The sequence below is a fragment of the Rattus norvegicus genome, chromosome 18, assembly GCF_021556685.1.
Source record: "Rattus norvegicus strain SHRSP/BbbUtx chromosome 18, alternate assembly SHRSP_T2T, whole genome shotgun sequence".
Taxonomy (NCBI): Eukaryota; Metazoa; Chordata; class Mammalia; order Rodentia; family Muridae; genus Rattus; species Rattus norvegicus.
The window spans coordinates 69,501,346-69,527,678 of NC_141551.1; the positions used below are offsets into that span (position 1 = coordinate 69,501,346).

The 26,333-nt window shown below is 47.2% G+C and overlaps 1 long non-coding RNA gene across 3 annotated transcripts in view; it reads right to left on the reverse strand.

Annotated features, from left to right (window-relative positions):
• The window catches only part of LOC134483051 (uncharacterized), a 60,482-nt gene extending 35,312 nt beyond the window's left edge, over positions 1-25,170 (reverse strand). The window contains exons 1-3 of one of the 3 annotated variants that reach the window (XR_015642641.1): positions 24,595-25,170; positions 24,228-24,337; positions 1,414-2,849 (exon numbers count right to left, since the gene is read on the reverse strand). This is a non-coding gene — a long non-coding RNA (uncharacterized LOC134483051). Of the gene's footprint in view, positions 1-1,413; positions 2,850-24,227; positions 24,338-24,594 lie in introns of those variants that run through there. The other 2 variants (XR_015642640.1, XR_015642642.1) reach the window with 2 other exon arrangements.
• Positions 25,171-26,333: the final 1,163 nt, after the last annotated feature.

The window sequence follows — 26,333 nt, forward strand, 5'->3', positions numbered from 1 at the left end:
CCCCAGTTCTCCTAGCTCTCTTGACTGACACCGCAGGGAGACAAGGAGCTGTCTCCACAGGGCTCATGCATGTTGTGGAATGTAGGAGGAATGGAATGGCTGACAGGTCCAGTCTTTCACTTTGGGGATAGTTTGTCACAGAGCAATAGTGCCAAGAAAGTCTCCCCGTCATTCATTTTGCTCTTTTGTTTGTTCTGGAACCCTCAGTGTCAGAGGTGCTCAGAAAATAAATGCTGGTCAGAGAGGGAAACATCATCTGGACCATGGTTCTTCTCTAAGGGACGTTTTGACAAAAGCGGGCCCACATTCCCTTTCTTATGAGGCTACTCCAGATTATCTTTACTCTCCTGTATCTAGAACATTCCCTTGCTCACAAGATACCTGTGATGGTTAGTCAAACGGACTGGATTAGGGACGGCTTAGAAAATATGCCACTGTGACTGTGGAGCATTTCCAGAGGGGTCAGGGGCCCTGTCCCATGGACTGAGATCCCTGACAGAACAAAGTGGGGCAAAGGAGGAAGCCAATCAGGTATGCACGTTTATCTCTTTGTCTCCTCAGCTATACACTCATACTGACAATGTGATGTGGGCTTCACTTGGGCACCAAGTGGGCCCACCCCATCTCAGACAGAACCTTCTGAAACGTTTCCTCCATTCAGTTGTTTCTCTCAAGCATTTTGTCCCAGCAGTGAGACACATGACTAACACGAAGACTATTAACTTGAGCGCCAACCCAAAGGCTTTGACCTTTCTTCTGTCTTAATATTAGACACAGCAATTGAATAAATAAAGGAAATAGAGTTTCAAGTTCCTGCCACACTAAGTGTTACATATAGCTGCAAGGAAAGCCTGGTTCCTGCTTTCAGGCTGGAAAGAGAGGAAGTATGTGAGATGAGCTATTCTTTTAAATATTTAAAATAATTTTACTTATTTATTTATTTATTTATTTATTTATTTATTTATTTATTTATTTATGTACACTGTAGCTGTCTTTAGACACACCAGAAGAGGGCATCAGATCTTATTACAGATGGTTGTGAGCCACCATGTGGTTGTAGGGATTTGAACTCAGGACCTCTGGAAGAGCAGTCAGTGCTCTTAACCACTGAGACAGATGGGCCCTCCTCCTCCTTCTTCATTTTCTTCTTCTTCTTCTTCTTCTTCTTCTTCTTCTTCTTCTTCTTCTTCTTCTTCTTCTTCTTCTTCTTCTTCTTCTTCTTCTTCTTCTTCTTCTTCTCCTCCTCCTCCTCCTCCTCCTCCTCCTCCTCTTCCTTCTTCTTCTTCCTCTTCTCCTCCTCCTTCTTCATTTTCTTCATTTTCTTCTTCTTCTTTATAAAATGTAGTTTTATTTTATGTTACTCTGCTGTTACATAAGGCATAACATCTTCATGAGGCTTTTTTGGGACTACAGTCAATGATTAGCAAACACACAATGTAATGGTCCAACTCTCTAAAGAACAATCACTAGACACACCAGATACTCCCTCACATGTGCACAAATCTGCATGGAAAAGTCTAAAGTTTAGACTTGGACTTGTGTACTTTGTTTCTCCTTTCTAGTGGATTAAGAAAGGACATGCATTTTAATTTGCCCAAAGCAATGCTTGTATTCTGCAACAACAGACTACTTCTATCACAAGGTAAAGTGAATACCAGAGCTATGAAGGCAAGAGGTGTTAGTGCATTTCTATTAGGAAGGAAGTTGTCAACTTACACAGCAGCAAATGAAGAATGCATAAGAAAACTCCTGTTGTCACAGACAGATGTAACCTCCAGAATATGTGACACAGGAGACATTTCTTGTTGGAGGTGTTGGTCTTGCTCAATGCTTGAAATGACCCTCCAGGCAGACCTGCGGCCCCCAACCATGTCCTTACGATCTTGTAAGCCACCGACAGCAGGTGCGTTCCTCATTGGACAGCTCGGCGCCCGGCTCCATCACGATGTTCATGCAGGTGGCCATGTCAGCCAGCTTGGCCTGCTGGATCAGCTTGATCTTCTCCATGACGAGCGGGGTCAAGTGCCAAACTGGATCTGAAGTCCTCTTTCTGGTCTCCGAGGCTGTGACGAGTCCCAAGACGAGCCATTCTTAAGGAGGATGAGAGAAAGAACCGAGGAGCTGGCAGATGTATCCAGCTCTGACAGTTTGTATGAGGAGAAGCCTGGGACTCCAGGCAAGAGTCATTAAACAGGGAGATGTCTCCCCATTGTCTCTTACACTTTATTAAAACAGTAAAGTGTGCGTCGGAAGACAGCATGGGCTGTGAGGGAGAACTTGGAGTTAGTGATATAGAAGACATATTTGTGCTTTCTGTTTTCTTTAGGTTCCCGAGTTCTCTGTACTGAGTGTGCATCACCACGCTCACAAGTCATAAAATTAATGCAAAGATGTTGGTCCACAGTGAAAAGAAGATGTCTGTCTGTGGAAGTGATGCTGTAGATGCCTGGGAGGGTCCTGCTCACCCTCAGTGGCTGCCTAGTCCCTCTCGTGACAGTTTGTTTTAACCGGTTTGTGACGAGAACCTGTAAATGACGCACTCGCTGATGATGCATGCCGCTTTGTTAGTGGATCTGGAGCACTTCAGTTTGGTCACTGTTGAATCTTTTCTTCCTGCATTTGAGTGTTAAATGTTCTTAGAAAAAATCTTGGGTTCTAAGCCTGGTATGGCAGCACAAGCCTTTATCCTCACTACTTGGGGAAGAGAGGCAGGAGGGTCAGGAGTTCAAGGTCATCCTCGGGTGCATAGTTCCTTTGAGGCAGGTCTTGTTCACAGGAGACCCTGTCAGAGGAACCACGAAGAGCTTCCAGTGAGTGGGCTCTAGATAAAGCCAACACATCTCAATTCTCTGTGGAGAGATAGTCTGAAATGTAAAGGTTGTTAGTATTTGCAAGTTAAGCACACATCCCCAAGGCAAACATTTAATATTCTCTGCTGTCCATGCCGACCTATGATCTCTCTTTGCTTTCTCTAAATCCCCAGTGTGGACTGTTTCTGTCAAGCTCCTGTTTCCATCCATCATTTTTTTCAGGGACAGAGCGGATCTGGTGGGGGTGGGAGACTGGTTCTGCCACTTGCCCACATGACTGTGGTGAAGTCAGTGAGACACATCTCAAATTTGCTTTTCTGTTAAGCACAGCCAATGATGACCTGACTCCTGGAACAGGTGGACTTCCAAGAATTCATTAAGCAACACCAAGTGCTTGCCATCTTCCCTGGTAAGGGTGAAGGACCATCTTGTTATGCTTTCTGCTGCCATCAGCCCTGGAATGGCCCTGCACCTTGCTCTCATCAGCTCGCCAAGAATGTGGTGTGGAAATGGCTGCCAAGAGCACCTTTTGAAGACGAGTTTAATTTGTTGAATGGAAAATGTTGGCACCTTGCACATGCTCTCTGGTCATTTTCACAATGTATATGTGTGCGTTAGGGTGCGTATGTTCACATGTATGTGGTTGTACGTATGTGTGTGTGGGTAGAGGAGGTCAGAGGATGTTCTGTGGCACCTTAGAAGCCATCCACCTTGTTTACTGAGATGGATTCTCTCACTGACCTGGAGATCGAGCTGAGAAGGCCAGGCTGGCTGTCAAGTCAGCCCCTGGGATCTGTCTTTACTGAGCATGGGTTTACAATCATGCACCTCTGTGCCAGACCTTTTGCTTGTGTTCTGAGGACTGAACACAAGTCCTTATGCTTCTGTGGCAGGGGCCTATCCTCACCTGAGGTTTTAACAAACATCATAGTCATGACTGACTGAGACTAACAAGTTGTCTATTCTCATGGAGCCTTTGTTGAAAGTCGTCTGCAAACACTTCCAAGACATGCGATGGCTTTCCACGCTCTGGGGTTCTATTCTCTTAAACCCAGTATTCCCAAAACTCTATGAACAATTCTGTATTGTGTCTATTGGCAATCTCTTGTCAATAATTAACACCCTGCCTTCTGTTGCAGGGTGGCTGCTGCAGACGTATTTCTCTCAAGCTAATGAGTTTCCTAGAGCAGTTTGTAAATGTTAACCAGATAATGGTTCGATGTCTCCCGAAATGCAGATCTGAGAATTGGAATGTCATTTCCGATATGTACACTCCTAGAGGCACATGCCTTGGGCACAGCAAAAATGGGCTGGGCGGAGATCCTAAGCTTTCCAACATGACTGTCAGGGGTGGCAGCAGACAGAGCCACCTGCTGGAGAAGGGGAGAAGCTTGGTTCTCAAAAGGGTGTCGTTCATGCTCAAGGGTGCTAACTTTGATGGCCAAAGGCCTATGTTCTCACTTAATCATTAGCCGATTCATAGTCTTCCTCTCCCCCCTCCCCTCCCCCTCTCCTTCCCCCTCCCCCTTGACTTGTGAGACCAGATGTCAGTCAACTCTAGGTGTCTTCCTCTGTGAAGAGCTACCTTGTACTCTGAGGGCCTCTCAGTGAACCTGGGGCTCACTGGTTCACCTAGGCTCAAAGCCAATGTATCCTGCTGCATCCCTTGTCCTGGGTTTTAGACACATACTACAGCCAGCCTTTTATGTGGGCACCAGGGAACTGAACTCACGTCCTCCTGCTTGGGCAGCAGGCACACTGACTGGGCAGTCTGGTTAGCTGTCTGGTTCCCTTTCCAGCACCTTAGCTTTTTCCTTCGAAGCACGAGGTGAAAGCCCCCCACAGCAGACTGATACTCAGATGAGGAAGTCTGGGTGAACTGTGTCCTTCCTCGGTAGCCACTCGTTACCGGAGTCTATTTCTCCAAGAACCCGAAAGGAAAACATGAAACACAGCCTTAGTGTAGGCCCCAATTCAAAAGCAACACATTTAATAGAAAGAAAAAAGCTGGGCTTGGAGGCATATACATTTAATTCCAGCAACGGGAAGCAGAAACAGGCCTGGTTCTAGGACAGCCAGAGCTACATAGTGAAAACCTGTCTCACTCCCCACCCCTAATGCGCATGCGCGTGCACAAACACACGCACACATACACACACACAAACACACACACACACACACACACACACACACACACAACCTTACAAGTACACACCAGTAAGCTTTAGGAATGACAGACTATTTTATTGCAAGTAACTATCAACTTTGTATAGTTTAGTTGCGCTCGGGTCTGTCAGAATGATAGGCAGAATAATGTTTGGAAATTGTGCAAAGCCTGCCATTCTTCCCTGAGACAGTTCTAACACCAAGGTCAAGTTTAAGACAAAAATATGCGTGCATGTCACCATTAGGGGAAAACGAAAATTTTAATATGCTTGGATTAAAGTATGTCAGGGAGAAATTTTATTTACTGTTCCTCATAAACCTGAGAGGAACATACCCAGGGGGCTTGGGTTTTTCTGAGGGGAATGAAAACCTATGCAATGGGCAGTTCAGCGGTGGATTACATTAATCAAAAGCCAGAGAGTTCATTGACGACTTAAGTGAATGAACCCAATTTCCGAAATAGAGATCTCACATCTTGCGGGGAACAAACATGACATCTTGTATTATACACATGTCACTTGTTTAGTTAAACGATTGTCTTTGAGCGTTGCTTCCTCCTGTGATCTTGGAGTAAACATGCAGGGAAGACACTATTATCAAGGCAAGGCTGGGATATGCCCAGGAAAGCCTGCAAAATCTCGAAAGACCTTTGTGTTTACTCCTGGAGCCAATGACGCTGATTAATCTAAGAAAAGTAGCGATTGTACCAGCCCCTTGGAGATTGTTGTTGTTATTATTACTACTATTATTATTATTATTATTATTATTAAATATGATTTGGACTTGTTCATCAAAGCTGTTTGTTCTGTCTGAGAAACCAAAGCTTGTAACATCTGGATGTCCCAGCATCGATGGCAGACTGCTCCCAACAGGCCGGGTGATTCACTTCTCGCACGACAATGGACAGAAAGCTGGAAGGACCCTCCTGGGTCACCATTTCTAAGGAGTCTCCTCCTCCTTGTGTCTTGCATTTCTGAGTGTTCCCAGAGGCGTGGCCCATGCTATGGCCAGTGTCTGGCTACATGCACCATGTCTGCATGTGGAGCTAGATCCTTCCATCTGTAAAGCTCTAGGAGTTCATGCTATTTTTTTTTATTGTATGTCTCTGAGTACACTGTTGCTATCTTCAGACACACCAGAAGAGGGCATTGGATTCCATTACAGATGGCTGTGAGCCACCATGTGTTTGCTGGGAACTGAACTCAGGACCTCTGGAAGAGCAGTCAGTGCTCTTAACCACTGAGCCATCTCTCTAGCCCCCAATCTTTTAGCCAGTAACACTCTACACTCGCCATGGGCAGGCACAAAACAACCATTTGAAATAACCAACCAGCATCCCAGGGATCTTGCTCCGTGTTTGCCTAGTATATGCTAGGTCCAGGGTTCAATCCCCCACACCACAGTAAAATAAAATAAGCAATTAACCAATGGATATGCCCTGTGTCCTCTTTGGTTTGTCCTCCTTTCCCCTCCAGTGGTTCTGCTGGTAGGAATGGGCAGAGAGCAAGAGAAGTGTGAGGCCCTGTACCAACAACTGGAAGGGACGGGTTGTCTACACTGGAATTCCTGCCAACAGGGTGGTGCAGTGAGGTTCTTGCCATGACAGCATAGCCTTGGATTCCTAGTGCCCATGTAAAAAGTTGGTGGTGCACACCTGCCGTCCAGTGCTGGTGGGCAAGGAGAGGTTGCTGGGCAGCTGGCCAGGCGGAATCAGTGAGCTCCCCGTTCAGGTAGAAACTCTGCCTCAAAAACTGAGGGGAAGAGTGGTGGAGGAAGATGCCCAGTATGTGTTTCTTGTCTTCATAGTCACACACAATCTTAGGCTGCCTACACACCCTATACATCTGTACATATGTGCTCTCTCTCTGTCTCTGCCTCTCTGCCTCTCTGCCTCTCTGCCTCTCTGCCTCTCTGTCTCTGTCTCTGTCTCTGTCTCTGTCTCTCTCTCTCTCTCTCACACACACACACACACACACGTGGGAGGAGCGAGAGTGACATGGATATGCACACACGCTCTCTCTGTGTGTCATCTAGTCAGGGATCTTTTTTAGTCTTCTCTCTTTTCCCTCCTCTCTTCTACTTTGTGAGGTGCTTGTGACTTGATAACTGTTAGTCCCTAGACCCAGGTGCTTATTAACTTAACCAAGTGGACGCTGTCTGCCAGCCTCACTCTCAGCATGTCCCAGGCCTGTTATGGAGACATCCTGGTTGGCATACCCTGCCCCTTATTCTAAACTCTCCAGCCCCGGAGCTGGGCTAGGACCCAGCTCTCTTCCTTCCCTGTACAACCCAGCTGTTCTACACTGGTCTCTTGGTCTCCTGGTTCCTCTCCCTTCCTATCTCTCACCTTCTTTCCCTCATGGCCTGGTTCAGTCTGGACCCTTCCAGATACTTCAGGCTATGCTCACCCTTATATCTACAGCAAACCTTCTCCTCAGCCCATACCCAGGAGCAGCCAAATCCTCCTTTTCTTTTCTTTCTTTTTTTCTTTCTTCCTTCTTTCCTTTCGTTTGTTCAATGACCAACTTTTAGGCTCTATGGATCTGGCCTTCTGTGATCCATAACTACATCTTGAGACTTTGGGGACTCAGAGACAAATCAAGCCATTGGCATTCTTTCTTTCCATTTGAGAAGGTTCTCTGGGTTAAGAACCGTTGCTCTCCTTAAAGGATACCTGTTTGGGAACACACACGGAAAGACTCTGCTTACATAGCCACAATGGTGCAAGCCAGCATCTTTCTTCGGCTGCTGCAGAATGCAGTTTGGAAGAACAGCTGTACCAGCCAGAGGCAGCTTCTGCTCGATAGGACATATGTAAGTGAGAGACTGGCTTCTCTGTACCCTGTGACTTATCGTCTGCTTTTATTCTTTGGAAACTTCTGGTGGTGCAGGAGAGGGCCTCGATCTAGCAGGCATGCTCTGCGGCCCCTCTGATGCTTTAAACAGTGGACCAGGCAAACCAGCTCCTCGTGCTGGGAACCCCTGGCCACAGCCAGGGCTGACAGAACCTGGCTTTGTCAGCATGACTTCAGCCATGTTGCATCTCTCTCCTATCCAACAACTTTCTATCCTATCTGACATGGCTCCTATACTCTCTGGCCTCCAAAGAGACAGACTTATTGGATCATTATACGTGAGCAGTGACTATATGGGGTACTTGTGTTGCAACCCGGGCTCCCGGTGTATGCAGTCTCATTTGATAGCTACCAGAAACCGGTGACTATTCAGGTCTTCACATATGGCCAGCCTAAATGAATATGTCTTGGGTGGGGAGTGTAGCTCAGTGGTAGAGTACATGCTTAACAAGTGTGAAGGCACAACAATGTCAATCAACTAGAGCGTCCAGGGACTAAGCCACTACCCAAAGACTATACATGGACTGACCCTGGGCTCCAACCTCATAGGTAGCAATGAATAGCCTAGTAAGAGCACCAGTGGAAGGGGAAGCCCTTGGTCCTGCCAAGACTGAACCCCCAGTGAACGTGATTGTTGGGGGGAGGGCGGTAATGGGGGGAGGATGGGGAGGGGAACACCCATAGAGAAGGGGAGGGGGAGGGGTTAGGGGGATGATGGCCTGGAAACCGGGAAAGGGAATAACAATTGAAATGTAAATAAGAAATACCCAAGTTAATAAAGATGAAAAAAAAAAGTGTGAAGGCCTTGGGTGAACCTTCAGGATGGGGGTATGCAATCGGTGCATAAAGTACATGGTGCATTTGAATGTCTGGTCTAATAAATCAACCAAGAAGGAAATGAGGGAGTCAGGAAGGAAGAGGGGAGAGGGAGGGGGTTGTCTACGTGTGGTGGTACACACCTACAATCCCAGCAGCCCCTGGGAGGCAAAATAAAATAAAATAAAATAAAATAAAAAGACTGCGAATTCCAGGCAACCCTGGGCTACATGGTGGGACAGAGCAGAACAAAATCAAACAGGTCGAGGATATATATGATTCAGTGAATCTGTAACAGTCCTGGGGGTTAGCGCAGAGACAGGCAGATCCTGAGGGCTCACTGACCAGCTAGTCTAGCTGAACCGGCTAGCTCTAGGTTCAGTGAGAACCTTGTAGAGGTAAAGTGAGGAATGATTAACGTTATCTGACGTTGATCTCCGCCCGGCATCTGCGTCTGCACGCAGAGGTAAACATAGCGGCACACCAGCAAACACAAGCACATGTGTCCTTCGAGCCAGAACCAAACAGAACGAGAAAAGAGAAGTTTTCCCAAGTCATGGGACTTTCAGCACTGAATGGGACAGTCCTCAGGAGTGGGAAGCTGCAACCAGAAAGCATGGAGGGATAGAATAGCCCCTGGAGGGAAGAGGGCTGAGGAGGCCTGCACGGAAGCCATTAGTGAAGTGAGGAAGAACCCACATTCTTCCTTCCTTCAGACTCCGGCGCAGCAGGTACCGCTGGATGACTGAGGTGCAGGGATTTCCGCGAGTGCTCAAATCAGTGCTGTAGGATAACATTCGTCCACAGCCCCTCAGCCCTCAGCTGCTGTATGGAGCCCTAGGCATGCGCAGTCAGAAATACGACCAGCAGGATCCCGCCGTCCCCCCTCCCACCGCGGTTCTCCCCACTCACCAGTGCGAGATTCCAAGAAAAAAAAGCCCATTCCCATAATCCTGTTTGTAAACGGGACCATTCTAGAGTCCAGATGATCATAGGTAAGTGTGAAAATGGAGTTCTCTACTGAAAACCAGGAACGTCTCCCGAAATCACAACTTTACTGGGCCACCCACCACAGCTGGGTGTGGGACACAGTGCCACTAGCCAGAACCCTGTCACGGAGAGGGCTTCCCATGGGCCTCCTGGCAGCGCCAGGCTGGCTCGGTTTCTTAGAAACACTCAGAGGGGGTAGAGAAAAGGGTGTATTTCTGAACATTCTGGGTGAATTTTGGTTTCTGACCAAAAAGCTCCTTAGATTCTTTAAAAATATTTTATAAAACGTTATCGATGAAGGCGTGATGTTAGGAAAAGTAAAACATACGGAAAGACCATCAATGTATGATCGCACTTATATAAGTGGATGGGAAACAGCACGGAAGAGGCTAGCAATGGCTCATTGTTGACAATGAGCAGTAAACTTGATTTTCAAGCTGTGGGAAGAAAGGGTCTGCAGGGTCAAACAGGCCTAGGAATCGACTGCATCTGGGGAATGGAAGGTGCGAGGTGCTGGTGTGTGAAAGGAAAACAAGCGAGAGCAAAGAGCCTCTACCCTCATAGAAGGCGCACCTTAGCCTCTGAAAGCCTCAGACCTGCCCAGCATACACAGCCAGGGCGGCTGCCTTGGTCACAGACCAGCAAGTAGATGGCCTATGGCCTAGGTCAGAGGGATAAAATGACAGCCGTTCACTGATTGACCAGGGGAGGGCAGCAGCGCTCCTGCCAGCCGTCTGCCTGTGGAGAGCCACTCTTCCAACCCCAAAAAGGTTTAGGATTTCCAGGCTACCCTTGGAATTCTCACAAGAAAGACTTTGTTCTGCAGGGCAGGGGGCCAGGGTCAGTGTGTGTACGTGTGTGTGGGTGGGGGTAGGGGCTGGCGGGGAGGACGGAGATTTCCCCGCAAAAGCAGGAAGCATCTGGCCTTTAAAGAGGTGTTTGTTGGAACCTTGTTAACTTGTAACTCAAGGTGCTCCTTACAGGAGAGCAGCAACCTGCCTTCCTGAGGCGCTGGCTGTACGTTCACTTTCTGACTGTGGAGGCGCCCTTCTCTCTCCGCACTCTCTCCTAGCTGCCTCCAAGGGAAACATCACCCCTGTTTTCTTGGTCCGGCTAATTCCCCATTGCCACTTCACACTCCATGCCCTGTGTGTGTGTGTGTGTGTGTGTGTGTGTGTGTGTGTGTGTGTGTGTGTGTGTGTGTGTACGCGCGCGCGCGCGTGTGTGTGTTAAATGCAAGCCCCCCCTCCCCCTTTGCCTGGCTCTAAGTTCCCAGAAATAACAACTCTGTAACACAAATATATTTACAAATACCTAGGCCACAAGCTTTGACTGTTCCCCGATAAGATCATAACTGAATATCCCATTTATTCTAATCTAAATTCTCTCATGTGGCAGGTTACCTCTGCTCAGGTTCCACGCACATTCTCCTTCCTCTTCCTGGGGCCTCAATCCTGTGCCTGGTGCCTGGTTCTATCCCAGAAATCTCTCTCCCCGTGGGATGTCCCATCTTCTATTTCCTGCCTCAGCTACTGGACAATCGGTTTTAATTGACAGGTGTTGCATCTATACAGGACACAAGAGATTTTCTCTACACTATGTGAGTGTGGGTTTGGTGTGTGAGTGTAAGTATGTGAGTATGTGTGTGTGTGTGTGTGTGTGTGAGTCTGTGTGTGTGAGTCTCCGAGTGTGTGTGTGTGTGTGTGAGTCTCTGAGTGTGTGTGTGAGTCTCTGAGTGTGTGTGTGTGTGAGAGAGAGAGTCTCTGAGTCTATTTGTGAGTCTGTAAGTGTGTGTGTCGAGCTCTTTACTGACTGAGTCATCTGCCCAGAATCTATATTTTTAAAAACCTGTTATATTAACTCTAGTATAGTGAAGATGTGATTTTGATTAGCATTTCCCTGATTTTAATGATTTTGAGATCTTTTGATGTTTCTTGGTTATTTGGTCATCTATGTATCTTCTTTAGAGATGTATTTGTTTAAATTCTTTTATAGTCTTAAGTTTAAGACATCAACTTTTTTTTCAAGATTTATTTTATGTATGTGAGCACACTGCCACTGTCTTCAGACACACCAGAAGAGGGCATCAGATCTCATTACAGATGGTTGTGAGCCACCATGTGGTTGCTGGGATTTGAACTCAGGACCCCTGGAAGAGCAGTCAATGCTCTTAACCATTGAGCTGTCTCTCTAGCCCCAATTTGTTTTTGTAATAAATTAGAAGAGTTATTATGTATTCTAACACTAGACCTCTATCACACATATGAACTGCATATATTCTCTCCCATCCTCTGGGCTACCTTTTTCATTTTTATGACAATGCCTTTTGAACATGCAAAAGTTTTAAATGCTGACATAATTCAATTTATATATTTTTTCCATTTTATTACTTGTGTTTTTGCTGTAATAGCCGAGAGATCATTGCTAAAATTAAGGTTGCAAAAACGCTGGTCTTTGGCTTTTTCTTTTAAGACTTTAACCATTTTACTTCTCATATTTTGGCCTTTGATCCATTTCAAGTTAACTTTTTTATAAATAATATTTATTGCCTTGTGGCAGAGGACATGGGGTCTCAAGCCTCTTCAGCTCTTTCCGTCCTTTCTCTGATTCCTTCAACGGGGGTCCCATTCTCAGTTCAGTGGCTTGCTGCTGGCATTCACCTATGTATTTGCCATATTCTGGCTGTGCCTCTCAGGAGAGATCTACATCCAGTTCCTGTCAGCCTGCACTTCTTTGCTTCATCCATCTTATCTAGTTTGGTGGCTGTATATGTATGGGCCACATGTGGGGCAGGCTCTGAATGGGTGTTCCTTCTGCCTCTGTTCTAAACTTTGCCTCTCTATCCCCTCCCAAGGGTATTCTTGTTCCCCTTTTAAAGAAGGAGTGAAACATCTGCATTTTGGTCATCCTTCTTGAGTTTCATGTGTTCTGTGCATCTAGGGTACTTCAAGCATTTGGGCTAATATCTACTTATCAATGAGTGCATACCATGTGTGTTTTTCTGTGATTGGGTTACTTCACTCAGGATGATATTTTCCAGTTCCATCCATTTGCCTGTGAATTTCATAAAGTCATTGTTTTTGATAGCTGAGTAATATTCCATTGTGTAGATGTACCACATTTTCTATATCCATTCCTCTGTTGAAGGGCATCTGGGTTCTTTCCAGCTTCTGGCTATTATAAATAAGGCTGCTATGAACATAGTGGAGCATGTGTCTTTGTTAAATGTTGGAACATCTTTTGGGTGTATGCCCAAGAGAGGTATAGCTGGGTCCTCAGGTAGTACAATGTCCAATTTTCTGAGGAACCTCCAAACTGATTTCCAGAATGGTTGTACCAGTCTGCAATCCCACCAACAATGGAGGAGTGTTCCTCTTTCTCGACATCATCACCAGCATCTGCTGTCGCCGGAGTTTTTGATCTTAGCCATTCTGACTGGTGTGAGGTGAAATCTCAGGGTTGTCTTGATTTGCATTTCCCTTATGACTAAAGATGTTGAACATTTCTTTAGGTGTTTCTCAGCCATTCGGCATTCCTCAGCTGTGAATTCTTTGTTTAGCTCTGAGCCCATTTTTTTAAAATAGGGTTATTTGTCTCCCCGCAGTCTAACTTCGTGAATTCTTTGTATATTTTGGATATAAGCCCTCTATCAGTTGTAGGATTGGTAAAGATCTTTTCCCAATCTGTTGGTTGCCGTTTTGTCCTAACCACAGTGTCCTTTGCCTTACAGAAACTTTGTAGTTTTATGAGATCCCATTTGTCGATTCTTGATCTTAGAGCATAAGCCATTGGTGTTTTGTTCAGGAAATTTTCTCCAGTGCCCATGTGTTCGAGATTCTTCCCCTTTTTCTTCTATTAGTTTGAGTGTATCTGGTTTGATGTGGAGGTCCTTGATCCACTTGGACTTAAGTTTTGTACAGGGTGATAAGAATGGATTGATCTGCGTTCTTCTACATGTTGCCCTCCAGCTGAACCAGTACCATTTGCTGAAAATGCTACCTTTTTTTTCATTGGATGGTTTTGGCTCCTTTGTCAAAAATCAAGTGACCATAGGTGTGTGGGTTCATTTCTGGGTCTTCAATTCTATTCCATTGGTCTATCTGTCTGTCTCTGTACCAATACCATGCAGTTTTTATCACTATTGCTCTGTAATACTGCTTGAGTTCAGGGATAGTGATTCCCCCAGAAGTCCTTTTATTGTTGAGGATAGTTTTAGCTATCCTGGGTTTTTTGTTATTCCAGATGAATTTGCAAATTGTTCTGTCTAACTCTCTGAAGAATTGGATTGGTATTTTGATGGGGATTGCATTGAATCTGTAGATCGCTTTTGGTAAAATGGCCATTTTTACTATATTAATCTTGCCAACCCATGAGCATGGGAGATCTTTCCATCTTCTGAGGTCTTCTTCAATTTCTTTCTTCAGAGTCTTGAAGTTCTTATTGTACAGATCTTTTACTTGCTTGGTTAAAGTCACACCGAGGTACTTTATATTATTTGGGTCTATTATGAAGGGTGTCGTTTCCCTAATTTCTTTCTCGGCTTGTTTCTCTTTTGTGTAGAGGAAGGCTACTGATTTATTTGAGTTAATTTTATACCCAGCCACTTTGCTGAAGTTGTTTATCAGCTTTAGTAGTTCTCTGGTGGAACTTATGGGATCACTTAAATATACTATCATATCATCTGCAAATAGTGATATTTTGACTTCTTCCTTTCTAATCTGTATCTCTTTGATCTCCTTTCGTTGTCTGATTGCTCTGGCTAGGACTTCAAGAACTATATTGAATAAGTAGGGAGAGAGTGGGCAGCCTTGTCTAGTTCCTGGTTTTAGTGGGATTGCTTCAAGTTTCTCTCTATTTAGTTTAATGTTAGCGACTGGTTTACAGTATATGACTTTTACTATGTTTAGGTGTGGGCCTTGAATTCCTTTCTTTCCAGGACTTTTATCATGAAAGGGTGTTGAATTTTGTCAAATGCTTTTCAGCATCTAATGAAATGATCATGTGGTTTTTGTTCTTTCAGTTTGTTTATATAGTGGATTATGTTGATGGTTTTCTGTATATTAAACCATCCCTGCATCCCTGGAATGAAGCCTACTTGATCATGGTGGATGATTGTTTTGATGTGCTCTTGGATTTGGTTTGCAAGAATTTTATTGAGTATCTTTGCATATCGGTATTCATAAGCGAAATTGGTCTGAAGTTCTCTTTCTTTGTTTGGTCTTTGTGTGGTTTAGGTATAAAGAGTAATTGTGGCTTCATAGAAGGAATTCGGTAGTGCTGCATTTGTTTCAATTTTGTGGAATAGTTTGGACAGTATTGGTATGAGGTCTTCTATGAAGGTCTGAGAGAATCCTGCACTGAACCTATCTGGACCTGGGCTCTTTTTGGTTGGGAGACTTTTAATGACTGCTTCTATTTCTTTAGGAGTTATGGGGTTGTTTAGATGATTTATTTGTTCCTGATTTAACTTCAGTACCTGTTTTCTGTCAAGGAAATTGTCCATTTCCTCCAGATTTTCAAGTTTTGTTTAATATAGGCTTTTGTAGTAGGATCTGATGATTTCTTGAATTTCCTCTGATTCTGTTGTTATGTCTCCCTTTTCATTTCTGATTTTGTTAATTTGGATACACACTCTGTGACCTCTGGTTAGTCTGGCTAAGGGTTTATCTATCTTGTTGATTTTCTCAAAGAACCAACTTTTGGTTCTGTTGATTCTTTCTATGGTCCTTTTTGTTTCTACTTGGTTGATTTCAGCTCTGAGTTTGATTATTTCCTGCCTTCTACTCCTCCTGGGTGTATCTACTTCTTTTTGTTCTAGAGCTTTAGGTGTGCTGTCAAGCTGCTGATGTACTCTCTCTCCTGTTTCTTTCTGCAGGCACTCAGCGCTATGAGTTTTCCTCTTAGCACAACTTTCATTGTGTCCCATAAGTTTGGGTATGCTGTACCTTCATTTTCATTAAATTCTAATAAGTCTTTAATTTCTTTCTTCATTTCTTCCTTGACCAGGTTATCACTGAGAAGAGCATTGTTCAATTTCCATGTATATGTGGGCGTTATTTCCTTATTGTTATTGAAGACCAGCTTTAGCCCGTGGTGGTCTGATAGGATGCATGGGATTATTTCTATCTTTCTGTATCTGTTGAGGCCTGTTTTATGACTGATTATATGGTCAATTTTGGAGAAAGTACCATGAGGTGGTGAGAAGAAGGTATATCCTTTTGTTTTAGGATAGAATGTTCTATAAATATCTGTTAAGTCCATTTGGTTCATGACTTCTCTCTGTCTATGTCTCTGTTTAATTTCTGTTTCCATTATCTGTCCATTGATGAGAGTGGGGTGTTGAAATCTCCTACTATTATTGTGTGAGGTGCGATGTGTGTTTTGAGCTTTAGTAAGGTTTCTTTTAAGTATGTAGGTGCCCTTGTATTTGGAGCATAGATATTTAGGATTGAGAGTTCATCTTGGTGGATTTTTCCTTTGATGAATATGAAGTGTCCTTCCTTATCTTTTTTGATTACTTTTGGTTGAAAATTGATTTTATTTGATATTAGAATGTCTACTCCAGCTTGCTTCTTCAGAACATTTGCTTGGAAAGTTGTTTTCCAGCCTTTTATTCTGAGGTAGTGTCTGTCTTTGTCACTGAGGTGTGTTTCCTGTAGGCAGCAGAATGCAGGGTCCTCATTAAGTGTCCAGTTTGTTAATCTGTGTCTTTTTATTGGGGAATTGAGTCCATTGATGTTGAGAGATATTAAGGAATAGTGATTATTGCTTCCCGTTATATTCATATTTGGATGTGAGATTATGTTTTATGTGCTTGTCTTTGTTTTGTTGCAAACGATTAGTTTCTTGCTTTTTCTAGGGTTTAACTTGCCTCCTTGTGTTGGGCTTTACCATTTATCCTTTGTAGGGCTGGATTTGTAGAAAGATATTGTATAAATTTGGTTTTGTCATGGAGTATCTTGGTTTCTCCATCCATGTTAATTGAGTTTTGCTGGATACAGTAACCTGGGCTGGCATTTGTGTTCTCTTAGTGTCTGTATGACATCTGTCCAGGATCTTCTTGCTTTCATAGTCTCTGGCGAGAAGTCTGGTGTAATTCTGATAGGTCTGCCTTTATATGTTACTTGACCTTCTTCCCTTACTGCTTTTAATATTCTTTCTTTGTTTTGTGCGTTTGGTGTTTTGACTATTATGTGACAGGAGGAGTTTCTTTTCTGGTCCAATCTATTTGGAGTTGTGTAGGCTTCTTGTATGTTTATGGGCATCTCTTTCTTTAGGTTAGGGAAGTTTTCTTCTATGATTTCATTGAAGATATTTACTGGTCCTTTGAGTTGGGAGTCTTCACTCTCTTCTATACCTATTATCCTTAGGTTTGATCTCATTGTGTCCTGGATTTCCTTATGTTTTAGGCCAGTAGACCTTTCCGTTTTACATTATCTTTGACCATTGTGTCGATGATTTCTATGGAATCTTCTGCTCCTGAGATTCTCTCTTCTATCTCTTGTATTATGTTGGTGATGCTTGTATCTAAGGCTTCTTGTCTCTTCCTTTGGTTTTCTATATCCAGGGTTGTTTTCCTTTGTGCTTTCTTTATTGTTTCTATTTCCATTTTCAATTCCTTCACCTGTTTGATTGTGTTTTCCTGTAATTCTTTCAGGGATTTTTGTGTTTCCTCTCTAAGGGCTTCTACTTGTTTACTTGTGTTTTCCTGCATTTCTCTAAGGGAGTTCTTTATGTCTTTCTTAAAGTCCTCTATCATCATGATCAAATGTGATTTTAAATCTAGATCTTGCTTTTCTGGTGTGTTTGAATATTCAGTGTTTGCTTTGGTGGGAGAATTGGGCTCCGATGATGCCATGTAGTCTTGGTTTCTGTTGCTTGGGTTCATGTGCTTGCCTCTTGTCATCAGGTTGTCTCTGGTGTTACCTTGTTCTGCTATTTCTGACAGTGGTTGATCGTCCTAAGGCCCGTGTGTCATGAGTGCTGTAGACCTGTTTTCCTGTTTTCTTTCAGTCAGTTATGGGGACAGAGTGTTCTGCTTTCAGGTGTGTAGTCTTTCCTGTCCACTGGCTTTCAGCTGTTCCTGTGGGTGTGTGTCCTAAGTCCACCAGGCAGGTCACTTGGAGCAGAAAAGTTGGTCTTACCTTTGGTCTCCGGCATGAAGTTGCTCTTCAGGGCTAAGTATCAGCTTTCCATGAGGGTAACAACCAGAAGGGCCTGCCTCTCCTTCTCCAGGAGCCCAGATGGCGCTAGGCGTTTTCCTCTAGAGTCAGAAATGTGGGCAGAGAGTAGTCTCCTCTGGTTTCCCAGGCGTGTCTGCCCCCCTCAGAGAAGAATCTTAACATCTGCAGCTATGTTTTCCCAGCTTCCCCTTCACTCTGGCTCCTTCTCCTCCTTCTAAAACTTTTCTCCCACCCATCCTTCCTTCTCGTCCAATGACAGGCCTTGTTCTATCCTGTACCTGCCTTCCTGCATAATGACATCAACCCACAACTGCTCTTCCCCTCTACCCCTCCTTTTAAAAAAAAAATCTCATAAGGTTTCATGTTTTATAAATAATATGATGTGCCTCCTCCTCTCCCCCTCTCTGTATATTATGTGCAGTGTTTGCCTATATGTTGTGTTTTGCATGGGTGTGTGAACACATGTGTGCTCATGCACAAGGAAGCCAGAGAGCTATGTGGAGTGGCTTCTTTTGTCACTCACTACTTTAAGGCAAAGTCTCTCATTCGAAGCCAAAGCATTCCAGTTCTGTTAGACTTGCCACCCATCCAAGTGGTGGGTTACAGAGGCTGCCACACTTGCCTGGCATCGTATGTTGCTCCCACATCAAGCCTTCTCTGCCATGGTCTACTGAAATCCTCTGAAACCATGAGCCAAATTTTCCTCAGTGTATTTTGGTCACAGTGATGTGAAAGCCACTAATGGAATTCATATAATGACCTTTAATCATATTCACCCTGACTCTCTGCTATGTCCCTGCCTTTCCTTCCACATTCCTAATAGAATCAGCCTTCTTGGTCTGTTTTCTTTCTCATCTGTAAATTTCTCATGGCAACAGTGACGGTGAATAGTGAATGTCCACCTTAAGAAAGCCAGATGTGGTGATATGTGCTCATAACCTCAGTGCTGGGGAGACAGAGGCAGGGGCAGAGGGGCAGAGGGGCAGAGGCAGAGGCAGAGGCAGAGGGGCAGAGAGGCAGAGAGGCAGAGGGGCAGAGAGGCAGAGGGGCAGAGACAGAGGCAGAGGCAGGGTCAGGGGCAGAGGCAGAGGCAGAGGCAGAGGCAGAGGCAGAGGCAGAGAGGCAGAGACAGAGGCAGAGGCAGAGAGGCAGAGACAGAGGCAGAGGCAGAGGCAGAGGCAGAGGCAGAGGCAGGGACAGAGGCAGAGGCAGGGTCAGGGTCAGGGGCAGAGACAGAGGCAGAGGCAGAGGCAGGGACAGAGGCAGAGGGGCAGAGGGGCAGAGGGGCAGAGGGGCAGTGGGGCAGAGAGGCAGAGACAGAGGCAGAGACAGAGGCAGAGGCAGGTACAGAGGCAGAGGGGCAGAGGGGCAGAGGGGCAGAGGGGCAGAGGGGCAGAGGGGCAGAGGGGCAGAGGGGCAGAGGGGCAGAGGGGCAGAGAGGCAGAGACAGAGGCAGAGGCAGGGTCAGGGACAGAGGCAGGGTCAGGGTCAGGGGCAGAGACAGAGGCAGAGGCAGAGGCAGGGACAGAGGCAGAGGGGCAGAGGGGCAGAGGGGCAGAGGGGCAGAGGGGCAGAGGGGCAGAGGGGCAGAGGGGCAGAGGGGCAGAGGGGCAGAGAGGCAGAGACAGAGGCAGAGGCAGAGGCAGGGACAGAGGCAGAGGGGCAGAGGGGCAGAGGGGCAGAGGGGCAGAGGGGCAGAGGGGCAGAGGGGCAGAGGGGCAGAGGGGCAGAGGGGCAGAGGCAGAGACAGAGGCAGAGGCAGGGTCAGGGGCAGAGGCAGGGTCAGGGTCAGGGGCAGAGGCAGGGACAGAGGCAGAGGGGCAGAGGGGCAGAGGGGCAGAGGGGCAGAGGGGCAGAGGGGCAGAGGGGCAGAGGGGCAGAGGGGCAGAGGGGCAGAGGGGCAGAGGGGCAGAGGGGCAGAGGCAGAGGGGCAGAGGCAGAGGCAGAGGGGCAGAGGGGCAGAGGGGCAGAGACAGAGGCAGGGGCAGAGGCAGGGGCAGAGGCAGGGGCAGAGGGGCAGAGGGGCAGAGAGGCAGAGACAGAGGCAGGGTCAGGGTCAGGGGCAGAGACAGAGACAGAGGCAGGGTCAGGGACAGAGGCAGGGTCAGGGTCAGGGGCAGAGACAGAGGCAGAGGCAGAGGCAGAGGCAGGGACAGAGGCAGAGGGGCAGAGGGGCAGAGGGGCAGAGGGGCAGAGGGGCAGAGGGGCAGAGGGGCAGAGGGGCAGAGGGGCAGAGGGGCAGAGGGGCAGAGACAGAGGCAGGGTCAGGGGCAGAGGCAGGGTCAGGGTCAGGGGCAGAGACAGAGGCAGAGGCAGAGGCAGGGACAGAGGCAGAGGGGCAGAGGGGCAGAGGGGCAGAGGGGCAGAGGCAGAGGCAGGGGCAGAGGCAGGGGCAGAGGCAGAGGCAGAGGCAGGGTCAGGGTCAGGGGCAGAGACAGAGGCAGAGGCAGGGTCAGGGACAGAGGCAGGGTCAGGGGCAGGGGCAGAGACAGAGGCAGAGGCAGAGGCAGAGGGGCAGAGGGGCAGAGAGGCAGAGAGGCAGAGGGGCAGAGAGGCAGAGGGGCAGAGACAGAGGCAGAGGCAGGGTCAGGGGCAGAGGCAGGGGCAGGGTCAGGGGCAGAGACAGAGGCAGAGGCAGAGGCAGGGACAGAGGGGCAGAGGGGCAGAGGGGCAGAGGGGCAGAGGGGCAGAGGGGCAGAGGCAGAGGGGCAGAGACAGAGGCAGGGTCAGGGTCAGGATCAGGGGCAGAGGCAGAGGCAGAGGCAGAGGCAGAGGCAGAGGCAGAGGCAGAGGCAGAGTCAGGGTCAGGGTCAGGGTCAGGGGCAGAGGCAGAGGCAGAGGCAGGGACAGAGGCAGAGGGGCAGAGGGGCAGAGGCAGAGGCAGAGGCAGAGGGGCAGAGGGGCAGAGGCAGAGGCAGGGGCAGAGGCAGAGGCAGAGGCAGGGGCAGGGGCAGGGGCAGGGGCAGGGGCAAGGGCAGGGGCAGGGTCAGAGGCAGAGGCAGAGGCAGAGGCAGGGGCAGAGGCAGGGGCATGTGGATCCCTGGAGCATACTGGCTGCCCACTGACTTCACATCTAGTAAGAGACTCTGACTCAAAAACAAAAGACAAAAAGGTAGACAGTTTCTGAGGAATGACACCTAATCTTGTCCTCTGGTCTTTATGTGTGCATGTGTGTGTGCCTGTGTACATGTACATGCAAGCACACACATACACACACATACACAAAGTACACAAGCATACTAATAAAGCTTGCAGCGTAACAAAAAACTTAGTCAAAAGCCAGGAAGTGACTACCAACCCGATTGTGGGTCAGGTGAGATCATTCCACTTTAGAATGAGGTAATACATAAATTCAATTCAAGGAACCTAGCCAGTGAGACCACTGTGTGAAATTGTGACGAGAGTTAACCATTTGAGCCTACCAGCTGCCTTATCCTGCCAGGAGAATTATGCCACTGATTCTAAGTCCCTGACATTGAACAAATGTGCTTAGCCCCTTTATAGAGGTGGGGATAAATGGAGCTAGACGAGTGATATCATCATAAGTTAATTTTTCAGTAGGAGTGCTGGGAAAAAAATCAACTTCCCATGACAAGTGTGACTCATAATTTCAATGGGAGCAAATGCCTTTTCTACTTCGAGCACCCTCCCCAGTGTGAGCGTCCTCCCCAATGTAGGCACTGTCCCCAGTGTGAGCATTCTTTCCGGGCACTCTGCATTTGCAGATAATCATGTTAAGACGACATCCTCAGGGTTGGCTGTAATCTGCCGTGAATAGTGTCCTTCTATAAGGGGGTGCACCTGGACACAATGTAGATGAAGGTGGCGACCTGGAGATCCATGGAAGGGCAACCCTGTGAAGCAGAAGGCAGAGACTTGCGATGACAGTGGCAGGCCTAGGAGTGCTTACAGTTGCCAGCTACCACCAGAAGACGGGGAAATTAGGGAAGAATCTACTCAAGTTCTCAGAGGGAGCAGGGCTGGTTCAACAACTTGGTCTTAAGACTTCTGACTTTTGGAACTACTGGAGAGAACATTTCAGTTGTTTGAAGACTTCCCATTTGCAAGCTTTGTTGGAGCAGCTCTTGTGGGCCCTTTAAATATGGGGATGATTTGAGTTGAGACTAGATTATGAAACAAATCAAGCCCATAGCATTACTGTGGTGTAAAATATGGGGGTGATTTCCGTGGATTGGCGTTTGTCTTAGCAAAATAATCTGCATGTGTTAGAACATCTGCATTCTCCCCAGAAAGCCGAGCTGGCACACATTCTGTGGACAGGTGGCTTATTGTCATACAGAATCGCGGGCAACAGAATCAAACAATAAAACTGGGAAAATAATTGAGCTGGTCCCTGCTGTGAACATCTGAGGCCCTGTCTAGCTCAGCATCTTTGAGGAGCCCTGTGGAATGTGCCTCAGATCTTCCTTCTCAAAAACATGGGAGAGGAGAGCCTGTCTTCTTTCTCTCACCTGAGTTCTCTTTCAGGGTGTCAAATCATTTGAATTTCTGGGTCTGGGCATGGATGAGTGTTGAGTGCTTCCCAGAAGCCCCTTGCCTCGGTGCTGAGAAGCAAGCTGAGTTAAAAAAGCAAATTGTTAGGGGTAAGAGTCAGGCTCAGCCCCTGCATGTTCAAAGCTGGCTGCTGCAGCTGTGGTTAAATCCATAGCAAGTCTCATTCAAGGTGTGGGAGTGCAGAGTCAAGCCTCTTTGTCGAAGGAATGATAGGAATTTGCTTCCTGGTTTTTTTGTTTTCTGTTTTGTTTTTTTTGTTTTGTTTTGTTTTTGTTTTTTGTTTTTTGTTTTTTGTTTTTTTTGCTTGTTTTCAGTCATGGCTTAAAGCATTCTTGTTCCTTTAAGGTCTTGTGCTTACAGGTTCTGGTGTCTGGCTATTTCACTCTCCAGGACTCTTAAGTAGAAATCGTCTCAGAACCCTGCCTGTAATTGACTTCCTTGGCTGCAAATGGCTTTCTATGCTATTGATCCTTTTATCCTTGGGACTGATCGGTGGGGGACCAGCATCAAGAAAAGGCTCTGGGCTAGTCCTCGTAGCCAGCGTGGCCTTCCTATTCATTGTGATCTGTGATGCACATTCCATCATCTTCGGGGAGGGGGGGTACTGTGGGGTGGAAAAAGTTGGGGTGTACTGTAATGCGGTGCAAGTTTCTCGAAGGCAGGATCTTATTGATCCCTTCACCGACTGTGCTCTTGTAGAACTAGAGTTTTAAAAAGGTTACTCATTGTCAGAGTCCGGATGTGCAGGGCTGGACGTGCCTGAGGGAGAGCCAGAGATAGGACTTGCCAAACCAGCTATCAGCCCCAAGGACATTGATCATCTGTAGCCACCCCTCCCCTTCCTTCACCCCCCTGAGTGAGATGAGCCACCCTACCTGCCTGCCGAGCTGCTAGAGAGCACGTACACCTTGCTGATGTAATTTCGTGCCGAAAGTAACTGTGCACCATTTGAATTGACCAATCATGTGTAACCGCGCGAATGCCCCTATATAACCCCCCCCCCCGAGTTTGGAAGCTCGGGGTCGATTCCTCTGTCTCCTGTGTGGGATACGTGTCGACTCGGGATCCCGCTAATACCCGGGATCTCATTAATAAAAGCTACCTCCTGCTGTTATATCAAGATGGCTACTCGTGATTCCTGGGGGCACCCCATCCCACGATTGGAGTGAGAGACTCGGCTCCCCGTTTACGCTCTTTCACTCTCACTGTGCCTGCTGTATAGCACTCCATCAACAGTTACTGAATGAACGAGAGGACAGCTGGCGAGAGGGAGCAAGGAAGTGAGGGAGGGAGAGAGGAAGGGAAGAAAGAATTTATCTCAACTCTCCCAAGTCAGAAGCAGCTGTTGGGGGCTTTGCCCAACTTTACCTATGAAAGGAGAATTATACGAATTCTAGGTTTGGAGATACAAAATTAAAAGAATAAACCCCAAAAGGCCACAGATACAAAATTAAAAGAATAAACCCCAAAAGGCCACAGACCGAGGGCTAAGCCCTACAGCCAGGACTAGCAGGCCATAAAGATAAAGGAGCACAGGAAACACTGTCTAGGCAGGACTGGCAAGCCATAAAGATAAGGAAAGGAATGCAGAACAGACCAGGAGTACCGGATCTGACTCACAGGCCACCTGGCAGGAAGAGATAAGCCCCCAGCCCCCGACATCCAGGACGCCCCAAACCTGCCAATGTGTGTAGCTATACCTTATTACCTCATCATGTGAAATAGCCAATCATATGTGAACATGTCTATGTGCCTCGTTTGAATCCACCAATCCCCGTAACTATGCATCTTCTTCTGTACGCCCACTTCTGCTTCCCCAATCCCTATAAAAGCCCCATGCTGGAGCTGCTGGGCGCGCAAGTCCTCCGAAGAGACTGTGTGCCCGCAGGTACCTGTGTTTTCCAATAAACCCTCTTGCTGATTGCATCCGAGTGGACTCGGCTCGGTCATTGGGCGCTTGGGACTCCTCCTGAGGGAAAGGTCCTCTCCGGGGGTCTTTCACCTATCAGAAAAAGACATTGATAGCCAGTGAGCAAGAATGTCCTAGGTGGTGGGGGCTTCTCTTTCACCCTAAGCCCTCAGTTCCAGGGATTCAGTCCCCTACATCCCTGTATGCAACAGCCCAGTGTTCTTTTCCCTTCTGAGTCTCACCAGCCAACCGGACCCAGCTTATGCTTGCCCCTAAGAGGCAGAAAACAGTTTGTGAGGGAGGGAGTCAGCACATAGCCACAGGAAGGCACAGCCCACTTTCTTACTCACCTCACACAGCTTCTCCAAACCTCTGAGCCACCATTGCCGTCATGGAGTGACACAGCCTTCTGTATTGATGGTTCTTGTCTGGGATTTTCCCGCTTTTCTCTGCTATGGAGGTTACAAGGAAATGCCAGCTTTGCAGAAGCTAGAGTCTCTTCTACGGACTGTGGTTGTTTGGTTTCTGACCCAGGACAAGAGACTGAGGTGCATATTTTATATATCAAAACAAGCCTGGCCTCCAGGTTTTCCCAATATCCTTCAGTCCGTACCAGGCATACCCTGTGGCCAACCCTAAATTTTCCAGCCCCGGGGGGCTAGGCTGTCTTTAACCCAGAGGTTCCTTCCTATATAATCCAGACACATTTGGCCACTCCTCCTCCTCCCCCTCCTCCTCCTCCTCCTCCTCCCCCTCCTTCTCCTCCTCCTCCTCCCCTTCCTCCTCCTCCCCCTCCTTCTTCTCCTCCTCTTGCTCCTCCTCCTACTCCCCTCCTTCTCCTCCTCTTCCTCCTCCTCTTCCTCCCCCCGTCTCTCCCTCTCTCCTTCTCTCCCTCTCTCCCTCCTTTCTTCCCTCTCTGTCCAAATGCCCTTTCCTTTCTATTTCTTCCCTCCCTCTCCTCATGGTGACGCACGCCCCTGGCCTCAATCCTTGGGGCCAGTGAACTCACCCAAGAGCAGCTTCCCAATAAACCTGCCTTGAATATAAATCTAATCTGGTTTGAATCGGCTCATTTCACCAGAGAAGAAATAACCTATGAACGGTGACCTCAGTTTCCCTAGCCCTTGGCCCAGCTCCAGGCTATAATAGACTCTCGCTCCAAATTAGCACACTGAGGAAACAATTGAAGTAATTTTTAATTCCTGGAGGCACAAGAATTGGCTGGCCTGACCCAAGCTCCAAGCGATGGAAACAGTTTTAGACCAACACTTGCTGAATTGACAGTTGTCACATAGATTCCAGATGTCCACAGTTCTTACTGTCTGAGGACTGAAGAGGCCTAAGCTGTTTCAGTGGAGTATGACTTCTCCAAGGTCAGCATCTCCCTCCAAAACTCAATCTATTCATGCTCATGTCCTTTCTTCTCTGATATGGATGGAAGTTTGGCTCTATATGCTGGGGTTGTACACAGTGAGGGTGTGGGAAACAAGAGGGGACCGTTGTCCCCTGAGCATCCCCAGCAAAGCAGAGACCAGCTGCTCAAGAAAGTGCTAGACAGAGCGACGACCCACAGAGATGTCTCTTGTGGGCACCTAGGTCCAACTTGTGGATATCTCTCTCTCTCTCTCTCTCTCTCTCTCTCTCTCTCTCTCTCTCTCTCTCTTTCTCCCTCCTTCCCACCTCTGTCTCTCTGTCTCTGTCTCTGTCTCTCTCTGCCTTTCTCTGCTTCTACTCCCTCCTCAACTCCCCTCCCCATGCTCTAAATAAACTATTCCATACTATATCCATCATGTGACTGGTACCTCAGGGGAAAGGGATGCCTCAGCATGGGCCCACAGAGGCACCCCCTTCTACCACACCATACATCTCTCTACCAAACATATTCCTGGTCCTCTCTCTCTCTCTCTCTCTCTCTCTCTCTCTCTCTCTCTCTTTCTTTTTTAAATAAAACACAACAAAGACCAGGAGGGTTCGCCATGAGGTCACCATGGGAGAACAGCCATGGGGCACACAGGACCAGAGTAGCAGGTAAAGAACCATGCGGCTGGGAAATAGGCAGCCTTAGTTAGAATAGCTTAGACTCTGCCCA